Source organism: Notechis scutatus, chromosome 3, assembly GCF_049901735.1.
Source record: "Notechis scutatus isolate UNSWTSFEM ecotype Mainland chromosome 3, rNotScu1.2, whole genome shotgun sequence".
Taxonomy (NCBI): Eukaryota; Metazoa; Chordata; class Lepidosauria; order Squamata; family Elapidae; genus Notechis; species Notechis scutatus.
The window spans coordinates 143,421,756-143,433,012 of NC_142011.1; positions in this window are offsets into that span (position 1 = coordinate 143,421,756).

Genomic DNA, 11,257 nt, shown 5'->3' on the forward strand with positions numbered 1-11,257 from the left:
TTGGTTGATTGTTCTCAATACATGCATCCTATAAGCCTGTTGATCTTTGAAACCTACAAATGACCTCACTGATTTGCATGTATCTTCTGAACAACTAGAGTTCAGTTAAAATTGGTCTGTTTACATCATTAAAACAAAACACACTCCCAGCTTCTGAAGGAGCACCTGTTCCCTCCAACCAGAGACATTCAAGAAAGCACCCATTTGAAAAAAAAATGGACAAGGCCAAGACACTGATCTTTAAATAATGTATTTCTTCTCCCAGCTCTTTAAATGCAAAGTATAAGGACAGTTTTGCAGCCCTCCATTCTGGATCTGAAGCAAAGGTGGAATTCAGCAGGTTCTGACCAGTTCTGGAGAACCAGTAGTGGAAATTTTGAGTAGTTCAGAGAACCGGCAAATACCACCTCTGATTATTCCCACCCCCATCTATTCTCTGCCTCCCTAGTCCCAGCTGATTGGCTGGGTCTTCTTTTGTTGCCCTGCACAGGAGAACAGAGATGGAAAGCAGGTTAGTGGGGTGGGGAGAGAATGGGATTTTGCAGTAACCTTCCCCCTGAAGTGGGTTGGGAATGGAGATTTTACAGTTTCCTTTCCTTGCCATGCCCACCAAGCCATGCCATGCCCACCAAGCCACACCCACAGAACAGGTAGTAAAATTTTTTGAACCCTATCACTGATCTGAAGACCACAAAAAGTATTTTAGCAGATTGAAGGATGTTTTTGGACTACGTTTTTTATAACCTTGAGTGCCTCTTTGCATGCCTAATTTGGTTCTTTTCTGCTCTTTGGCTCTTTTATTTTTATTTAGTGATGTCTGTTTTTAATGCCTTTTGACAGTGCTTTTTAAAAAACTCTTATGTTTTACTGCATTGCTTTTTATTGATTGATATTGATTTCATTGCATGTTGTGTAGAAAAGAATTGTAGGGTGAATATGACATTTTAGGAATTTATATCTAAATAAACATTTCTTATTCATAATAAATGGTGAACTCTCTTCATTGGCTTTTTTGCATTTTGAGTCTCGACACACAAACATAATGGTTATCAATTCCACAGCCCAGTTCTTAACATTCTTCTTCAAAAAATGCTCTTTATTGAAAGTTATAAAATAGCTTCCTATTTGAAACTATACACCACAATTCCAAGTTTTACACCCAGCCTCCCTTCTTAATGTACCGTATATACTCGAGTATAAGTCGACCCGAATATAAGCCGAGGCACCTAATTTTACACAAAAAAACTGGGAAAACTTATTGACTCGAGTATAAGCCGAGGGTGGGAAATGCAGCCGCTACTGGTAAATTTCAAAAATAAAAATAATTAATTTGGGAAACGATCTCACTATCATGAAAGGTTTAATTGATTCACTAACCCAAAAGAAGATGATGATGATGACAGCGGGAGGCAGGAGTCACTCTCTTCCCCTCCCTTGGAGGCCCCCTGAGTCAGGAGTCGCTACCGCCGGCGCGGCCCTAGTCCCGCGTCGCCTCGGGAAGAGAAAGGCAAAAAGGAAGAGCCGCGGCAGCACTTTGCAACAGCAGCAGTGGCACCGGAGGCTCAGGCTCAGCGGCTCCTGGTTTTGCCCCACCCTTCCCAAGGCAACGCGGGACCGGAGCTGCACTGGCGGCAGCAACTCCCGACAGCCCCAGCCGGACACCTGAGCAGAGATGTAGGGAGAAGGCAAAAGCGACAGAAGATCCTTCAGGGGAAACTGAGGGGGAGACTCACCCTTGGTCCAGATGAGCCCCCTTCCCCGCCCCTAAGGAAGCAGAGGCAGCCAGCAAGGGCAGGCAAGCCCCGCTTCACAGACTCCGTCTGTCCTCACTCCCACCCACCCACCCACCCAAAGCCACGAAGTCCCCCAATCGCGCAGCCCAGAATAACCCTCCCCTCAGGAGGCAGCAACGACACCCGCCAGCGCGTGGAGCAGGATGGCGCCGGAGATCGTTGGCTGCCTCTTTCGCAGCACGGGAGGCCTCCCCCGGCTGGCCAGCTGCTCTCCTCCTTCTCTGCCTGGGGAGGCTTCTTGTGCTGCAAAAGAGGCGGCTAATGATCCCCGGCTCCGCTCGGCTTCTCCAACATCCGGCACCGCCCTGTTCTATGTGCCGGGCCCGGCAAGTCCGAGCAGCCAGCGTGTGGAGCAGGACGGCGCCGGAGATAGTTGGCTGCCTCTTTCGCAGCACGGGAGGCCTCCCCCGGCTGGCCAGCTGTTCTCCTTCTTCTCTGCCTACGCTCAGCACTGCCGCGGCTCTTCCTTTTTGCCTTTCCCTTCCCGAGGCGACGTGGGACTGGGGCCACACCGGCGGCAGCAACTCCCGACAGCCCCAGCCGGACACCTGAGCGGAGCCCGGGCGGAACTGCCTGTTGCCGCCGTGAGCGCCGTTGCGGGCGCCTGGCTGCCCAAGTAAAGAACAGGGCCGCGCCGGACCATCGGAGAAGCGGAGCAAAGCCGGACACCAGCAGCCGCCACCCTCGGCGCAGAAAGCCTCCCCCAACCAGCCGGCCGGTCTCCTCCTCCTCGGTCACACAGAACAAACAGGCAGAGAAGGAGGAGAGCAGCTGGCCAGCCGGGGGAGGCCTCCCGTGCTGCGAAAGAGGCAGCCAACGATCTCCGGCGCCGTCCTGCTCCACGCGCTGGCTGCTCGGACTTGCCAGGCCCGGCACATAGAACAGGGCGGTGCTGGATGTTGGAGAAGCCGAGCGGAGCCGAAGCCACCTCAGCTCGCATTGTTTTCTGAGCCCGCAAGCCTAGAGCCAGGGCGCTTTCATTGCACGGTGGAGCTTCTTGTCTCGGGAAAAACCGGGCGTCGTTGCTGCCCCCTGAGGGGAGGGCGATTCTGGGCTGCGCGATTGGGGGACTTCATGGCTTTGGGTGGGTGGGTGGGTGGGAGTGAGGACGGACGGAGTCTGTGAAGCGGGGCTTGCCTGCCCTTGCTGGCTGCCTCTGCTTCCTTAGGGGCGGGGAAGGGGGCTCATCTGGACCAAGGGTGAGTCTCCCCCTCAGTTTCCCCTGAAGGATCTTCCGTCGCTTTTGCCTTCTCCCTACATCTTCCCTCTGTTAAAATTCCCCCCACACACACACACTTATTTTCGGGCGGATAGATTTCGTGTCTGAGCATTCTCACATGACGGTGAGTCTTCCCCCCCCTAAAAACAGTTAAAAAAAGAAAAAACATATCCTCATGCAAGAACTTTTCTGCTTCCGATTACCCCCATGCTTAAAAGTTGCAAAGGAAACACGGAAGCAGGGAAGCGCCTGCCCAGCTCCGGATCTCCACACCATTTTTTTTTCAGAGGGGAATCTGACTCGAGTATAAGCCGAGGGGGGTTTTTTTTTCAGCACAAAAAATGGGCTGAAAAACTAGGCTTATACTCGAGTATATACAGTAACTTAATTTTTATTCTTTCTGTCATATCCCCTGCCAAATTTTATCTTTCGGGCCCACTTCTATATACAAATTATGCTCCAGATAAGAATGTATCTTTGAGACTTCCGGTGACGAGATATGGGCGAACGGAGGTGCTGAAGCTCGCTCTGGGTTTCATGTTATTTCCTCTTGCTGTTGGAGTCACCCTTAGGGGTGCACACATCTTGTAGAGAAGTGTACCAGTGTGGGGAGACTCAAGTCATGGTGTGGAAAAGGCGATTCTCATTGCGATGTAGAGAAACCCTGTGGAGACCGACAACAAGAGACTGTCAGTAATGGCGGTCCTAAAGCCTTGATCGTTGCATACAAGAGGAAGCGAGTGAGTGACAGACTGTTGCGAACGAAGAGTGCAAGTGAAAGAATTTGTGATCCTGATTGAGCGTTGAATATTGGAGTATCTTAGTCGGAGCGAAGCCCGAAAATAGAGGCCAAAGCAGATACGAGCGGCGGCGAAAGCGAAAGGGCTCGTGAGACGGAAGAGGGTAAGGATGCGAGCGATCGGACAGAGAAGATAAGAGAACCAGAGGGATCTGAGAGACTGATAATAATTGGGGGAGAGAAAAAAAAAGAAGAAAGAAAGAACAATAATTACAAATAGTAAAAAAAAGTTAAATACCTAGGAATTTGGTTGATGGCTCAATGCAAAACTCTAATGGAAAATAATTATAATAAATTATTACAGCAAGTTAAAAAAGATTTAGAGATATGGGTTAAATTGCAAATCTCCTTATTAGGGAGGATTGCCACTATAAAAATGAATATTCTGCCCAAATTTATTTACTTATTCCAAACAATACCAATAAAAATACATAAAAATTACTTCGTGGAACTTAACAAGATAATCACCAAATTTATCTGGCAAAGGAAAAAACCGAGGATAAACCTAAAGGCAATGCAAGATATGAAGAGCAGGGGAGGTATGGCACTCCCAAATTGGGAATTATACTATAGTGCAGCTTCCTTACTCTAGTTGAAAGAGTGGGTAAATCTGTCGAATAAAAGGATCTTATTTTTAGAAGGCCATGATTTACAGAGGGGATGGCGTGCATTTTTATGGGACATTGGAAAATTAAGCAGAAGTATTTACACAGACATATAATTAGAGATTCCTTATTGGCTAATTGGAACAAAAAAAAACATTATTGAAAAATCCCAATTTGGATCTCAACAATGGAGGCGATGATACACCCAAATAATCTAGATCTTAATAAAATGATAAAATACAAAGACCTTCTTGATGCGCAAGGAACTTTAAAATCATGGCAAGATCTCCAAGAACAGGGGCTACAAGTAGACCGGTGGGCTTACTTGCAAATTCAAAATAGATATAGCCAGGACAAGAAAAATTTTGGAATTTATACTAAGGCACAACAAATAGATAAAATTTTATTAGGTCCAGATAAAAAATATATAACTAAGTTTTATAATTATTTACTGGAGACGGAATAAGAAGAGGAAGTAGTCAAAGGCAACATGATAGCTTGGAGCAGAAACATTACATTGGAGCATTACATTATTAGAATGGGAAAAGGTTTGGACAAGGAATAATAAAATTACAAGATCAGCAGCATATAAAGAAAATGCCTATAAAATGTTTTATAGATGACATCTCTCACCCTTGAGAATAGCGAAAATGTCTCCTAACATGAATCCGAATTGCTGGAAATTTAAAAAGGAACAGGGAACATTTTTTCATATGTGGTGGTCCTGCACTGAAGCCCAAAGATACTGGCATAGAATAAAAAAGTGGTTAGAGGAAATAACGGCGGAGCAAATTGAATTAAAACCAGAATTCTTCCTATTGGGGATATTTAATAGACAAATTCCTAAAAATGTCAAATATATAATACTGTATATTCTTACTTCAGCCAGAATAACCTTTGCACAGTGTTGGAAACAAGCAGATATTCCAACAGAGGAGATGGTTATACAGAAGATAACAGCCTGTGCAGAGATGGACAAGTTAACCTTAGCACTTAAGGAAAAAGAAACATCAGAATATTATAGAAGCTGGGAATGCTGGTATGACTGGATAGAACAAAAATAGAAAATATATTAGTAAATTACATAAAATATAAATCATAATTATATGTTCGCAATAAGATGTATTTGTAAATGTATCACCAATATTGATAACAAACAAGGAACCATAGACTGCCGATAGTAGAATTGTTTGTTTTTTAATCATTTTCTTTTTTTCCATTTCTTTTCTCTCTTCTTCTGTGTGTTGTGTTTGTTTGATATTTTGGTTTTGTAATCAATAAAGTTTTTTTTATTTTAAAGAATGTATCTTTGCTAGCTAAGATTACACTTGACTTGACACAAAATCTTTAAGTAAAATATTCTATCTAATGAAAAATCATTTGAAATGAAATATCATTTGCATATAAGCCGCTCAGGGAATTGCATGCAAACAGACTATCAGGAGTTCTAGTCTGGAAGGAAAAAATAACCCAAATATGTTTCATCTCAGTGGGAGTGAAAGTAATCAGCAAAGTTTAGACAGCAGCTAGGAAAAGTGTGTGTGTTTGTCTGTTTCAGGAAAATTAAAGACAGATTGCTGCTAAAGTACACATTTAGATAAGATTCCTTCAACATGGGATACCCTTTGGGGAGGATTATTTGTATATATTTATTCTTCAGAGTATACCGGTTGCAACAGAATAAGAGATTAATAACCTACCACTATCCCCTGTATCTATTGGGTTAATCAGGAAAGCTCTAGAGTGTGCATTGTTGAAAGATTGCCAGCAGCTGCAATTTAATATTCTGTTAGTATGCTTTGCTTCCTGTCCATATTCCACCAACAGACTCTCCTAACAGACCTAATTGCAAATAAATTCACCTGCATTTTTGTCTTACAAACAAAGGCAACCACAGTAACAAAAAATTTCTCCTGCAGATGCTGTTTATTTGGCTAGGAGGAAAGAATGCCTTAAGGTTAGGGTGGCAGTTCCTTATCATTTCACATCGCACAGCTGTGGGGCCCTTAATTCCTGTTATTTCTCAATGTAACATTCTTAGACTTTTGACAGCATTATAATTTGTGGTATATTTTTCCTGTTGCCATTTTTTATTAGCTCTTATCTGTCTGCTCTTTTGAAGTCCCCCCGCCCCTTAATGCAAAGGGAGAAATATTAACTTATTGCCCTGACATATCATGAAAATACAAGTTGTGGGGTAAATAATACTATTGGTAGACTCAATTTAACTGGTAGGGCACAATGTTGAGGTCCTTCCTCTCCATGTTTAGGATGCTTGGCCTGGTTTATATTTCAATTTCTTATTTGACTGTTGTGCATAACTTGTTCATTCATTCTTGAAATTAAGCATGTATCTCCATTTCATCAACGCAAGCCAGTTCACTATCAATAGTATTTCAAGCCATAGTTTGCAATTCTGGTCCTTTTTTTTAAAGATAACTTTTGTTGAAGAAGTGTTATTTATTTATTTATGAAATTTATTTGCTGCCCATCTCGTATTCACTGATTTTGGGTGGCTTACTGCTAACAAGAGGCTTTTGATCTTTTTGACTGTTGTTATTAATGCCTTTATATTTTACACCAGGGCTGTCAAACTCGCGGCCCATGGGCTGGATGTGTCACGCGCTGGCCACGCCCATGCCCGGTTTAGCAAAGGGGAAAAAAATCACAATACATCATGTGACACTGCCATGACGAAGCGAGTTTGATGCCCCTATTTTACACCTACATCTAAGATTATGACATAATTTCCTTCTTTATATAAACTACCCTTTGTAATCCTCAAATGCATAAATTTAAGTTCATTTTTCTCTTTGTTCAGCAAAAAGTCCATAAGGTGTTTCCAGTCACTGACAAATGTAGCTATTGATCCTTCTCTAATCAAGTTAATTTTGCCATCTCTGATAGTTGTCATGTTCACTAACCATTCCTTGTTGTGGGTGCTTTAGAATCTTTCCATTTTTACATATATACTATTCTTGCAGCAGTAGTCATACTTAAAAATAATCTTCCATGGTCTTTTATACTGATTATACAGTACATTAATCCCAGCAAGAAAAGTTTTGGATAAAGTTGAATGTTGATCTTTAAAATTATTTGTATCATTATATCTATTTAAACCCAGACATTTCTGGCATTTTCACAAGCCCACTAGACAGATATACATTTGAAGTCCCTTTAAACATTCTAGACTATTTTTCTGGAGTTATATACCAATCTTCCATTGTTATATAAACATTTTCTTTTAGGTTACAGTGTAAATTTCAGTCCTTTAAAATCATTCGATCTCACTATTCCATCAGGTTAGGATAATTGCTGCTATAGATATAATCATACATCATGGTTAAGTGGAAATAAAAGGACAAGAGTGGCACCCCAAGAGTGAAGAGAGGCATACGAATGCATACAGTGATTTTGTTAATCTAGGACAGGAGTGTCAAACTGGCAGCCTGTGGGCTGGATGCATCACACACAAGCCATGCCCACCATGCAGGCCATGTTCACAAAGGGAAAAAACATCGTGAAACTTCACATGACAGCAATGTGATGCCGTGAGTTTGATACTCGTGATCCAGGATTAGGAAAGAAAAACTTTTCCACACTTCATAAATACTTAAGAAAGGATCAATGAGCTTTTTCTTTCTCCTGCTATGCCAATTTTATCTGTTGGAGAATTTCATTTATTAGATATTATGATATAGCGGTTAAGTTGTTAACAATGAGAAGTTGAAGAACAGTTTCCAATTCTCACATAGTCGTGTCTGACTCTTTGCAACCCCGTAAATCATAGCATGCCAGGCCCCTCTGTCCTTCCGCTGTCTTTTGGAGTTTGTCCAAATTCATATTCATTGTGTTGATGACATTATTTAACCATCTCATCCTCTGCCGTCCCTGTTCTGACCAAGGCTTCTGAGCCCGTAATTACGTACACGCTTATTTTAAAAACAAGTCTTGTTTTATTGCAACGTTGGGAATTATTTTCATTCCCAGCCGGTAATGAATCTCAAACAGTCCCCTGAGATAAGCACCCACCTTTCTTTCCTGTGAAGTGCTGCCAATTACAGAAGTGTCAAATGAACTAGGAAAAAAAACCAACCAAAGTACAAAGAGCTTCGAGAATGAATCTGAACCGAACGAACATCTTTGCTTCCCGCAAGGGGTTTGTCATTTTTGCCTGTCCTTTTTACCCTATAGGAGAGGCAATCACCTCCCAGCCTTACTCCCGAGTCACCCCTTTTATTTCAGCTGCTCTCGCCTTCTAGCAGCTCTGGGAACAGGCTCTCCTGGGTCCTCTGCCTAGCTGCTGCCAGACTCCAGAGGCTCCAGAGTCAGCACCCCACTCCCAGATGGTCCTGGCCCCATCTCTGCCTCGGACACAGGACCCTTGTCCAAGTCCTTTCCAGACTCCGCAACTGGTCCCCATTCTTCCCCACTCTCCGATTCCACTGCCATTTGCACAGACTGCCAGCGAACCACAACAGTCCCTTTTGACTTCAATCTTTCCCAGAATCAGGATCTTCTCCACGGAGTCCTCTCGTCTCATTTGGTGTCCAGAGTATTTGAGCTTCAAGCTTCTATATCCGTCCTTCCAAAGAGCTGTCGGGGTTGATTGACTGATTTGATCTCCTTGTAGCCTGAGTGACTCTCTGTAAAGGACCTTGGAATACTCACCTCTAATGATCTAAGTGCTAGAGCCCACTGCAACTACATAGCCAAAAAGGCATTAAGAGTTGTTAACCTAATCCTACGTAGCTTTTTCTCTGGTAATATCACACTACTAACCAGAGCATACAAAACATTTGCTAGACCAATACTCGAATACAGTTCATCAGTCTGGAACCCACATTACGTATCTGATATTAGCACAATTGAGAAAGTCCAGAAATATTTCACAAGAAGAGTTCTCCACTCCTCTACTCGTTGTAGAATACCTTATGCCACCAGACTTGAAATTCTAGAACTAGAAAACCTTGAATTACGCCGTCTTCGGTCTGATTTAAGCATGGTATATAAAATCATACATTGCAATGTCCTACCTGTCAATGAATACTTCAGCTTCAACCATAACAACACAAGAGCACACAATAGATACAAACTCAAAGTTAACCGCACCAAACTTGATTGCAGGAAATACGACTTCAGCAATAGAGTGGTCAATGTCTGGAATACTCTACCCGACTCTGTAGTTTCTTCCCCAAACCCCAAAAACTTTAACCTTAGACTGTCTACTATTGACCTCACCCCTTTCCTAAGAGGTCTGTAGGGGGCGTGCATAAAGCGCACCAACGTGCCTACCGTCCCTGTCCTATTGTTTCTCTTATTCTTCTTTTATTTTTCTTATATGTACCCATTTCATGTATTCACAACTATGTATACACTTATACATTATCTTGTAAACAATTGGCAAATCAAATAAATAAATAAAAATAAATAAATAAATAAATAAATAAATAAATAAATAAATAAATAAATAAATAAATCTTCTCCAACACATTCTCACCTAACCCAGATACAGTGACTTTAGCTTAGTCACTCTGGTTTTCACAAAGTCATTATGAAGATGAAACGGACGGGAAACATTCGTGAACATTACTTAAGAGCTCTCAAAGGAAGAGTGGGATATAAAGGCAATGCAATAATTTCTACTCGCATGCTTGCTTTTCTGTCCCTCCCCTCCCCATATAAATTTGATAACTGATTTATTCCAGATAGGCCTGGGACGCCAGGGCTTTCAGAAAAAGAAAAGGGCATTTATAGTTGTTGTTAATATTTATAAACACTCCCTTGGTGGCAACACCAAACATTGCAACATATGGCTTTTTATGGACTGGTTTCAATTGAATTACTGCCTGCTCTTGAGTTAGACAGAAATTTTCATCCAACAGTTCTGAAAAAGAATTCATTCGCCGTACTATAGGAAAGCAAGACTGCTTCAATTCAAATACATTTGGCTCCTTTTGGGAAAACCGTGGCCCGAGTACAACTGTAGCCAAGGACAACAAAATGTAATGCAATGCTTTGGCCAGCAGGGGGCAATCACGGTCTTCAGTGAGGCCAATATGTTTAGTTTCTTTTCTATCTTTATATGCTGAAGAAATGTTAGGCAGCCTCCAGCCTACCTATAGCAAGAGCCAAGAACAGGAACAAGGCCTTTGTCTAATATTTTGAAATTTTGGGCGGGCAAGGTCTGAATCTTTCTTTGCCCTTAGAGCAATCCCCCTAAACTGTCGCTAATATACTGCTCTCATATACCGTTACAACCCCACTGGAGCTGTACGCCAGTACGGAATTATTCCGCCAGCAAAATAGGGAGGTATATTTAGTCAAATGATGTAAGTCAGATGTAAACTGAAATTATCTTTGTATAATATCGGTAGCCCCCGATTTGCAACCATTCGTTTAAAGTCGGTTCAAAGTTACAATGGCACTGAAAAAAGGGACTTATGACCAGTTCTCAACACTTATGACTATTGCAGCATTCCCACAGCCACATGACCCTACCTGGGCTACTTGGCAATTAGCATGTATTTAGGATGGCTGCAGCATCCCAGGGTCCTAGCAACCTTCCTAGGAAGCTTCGGACAAAAAGTGAATGGAGGAAGTGACTCACTTAACAAACTAACTTGCTTAGCAACAGAAATGTTGAGGTCAATTGTGGTCGTAAGTCAAGGACTACCTGAACAATGGGAGATCTACAGGAAAATGACATTGTAAAATTACCTAGAGGAGGGCAGTCCAGCCTCATTCCACTCCCCTTTACTTAGGCAGAATGATATAAACATTCTAGTCTAGAATGTTGAAGAGGAAATCCTCTAAAGGTGGAAATATAATCCACATAGCT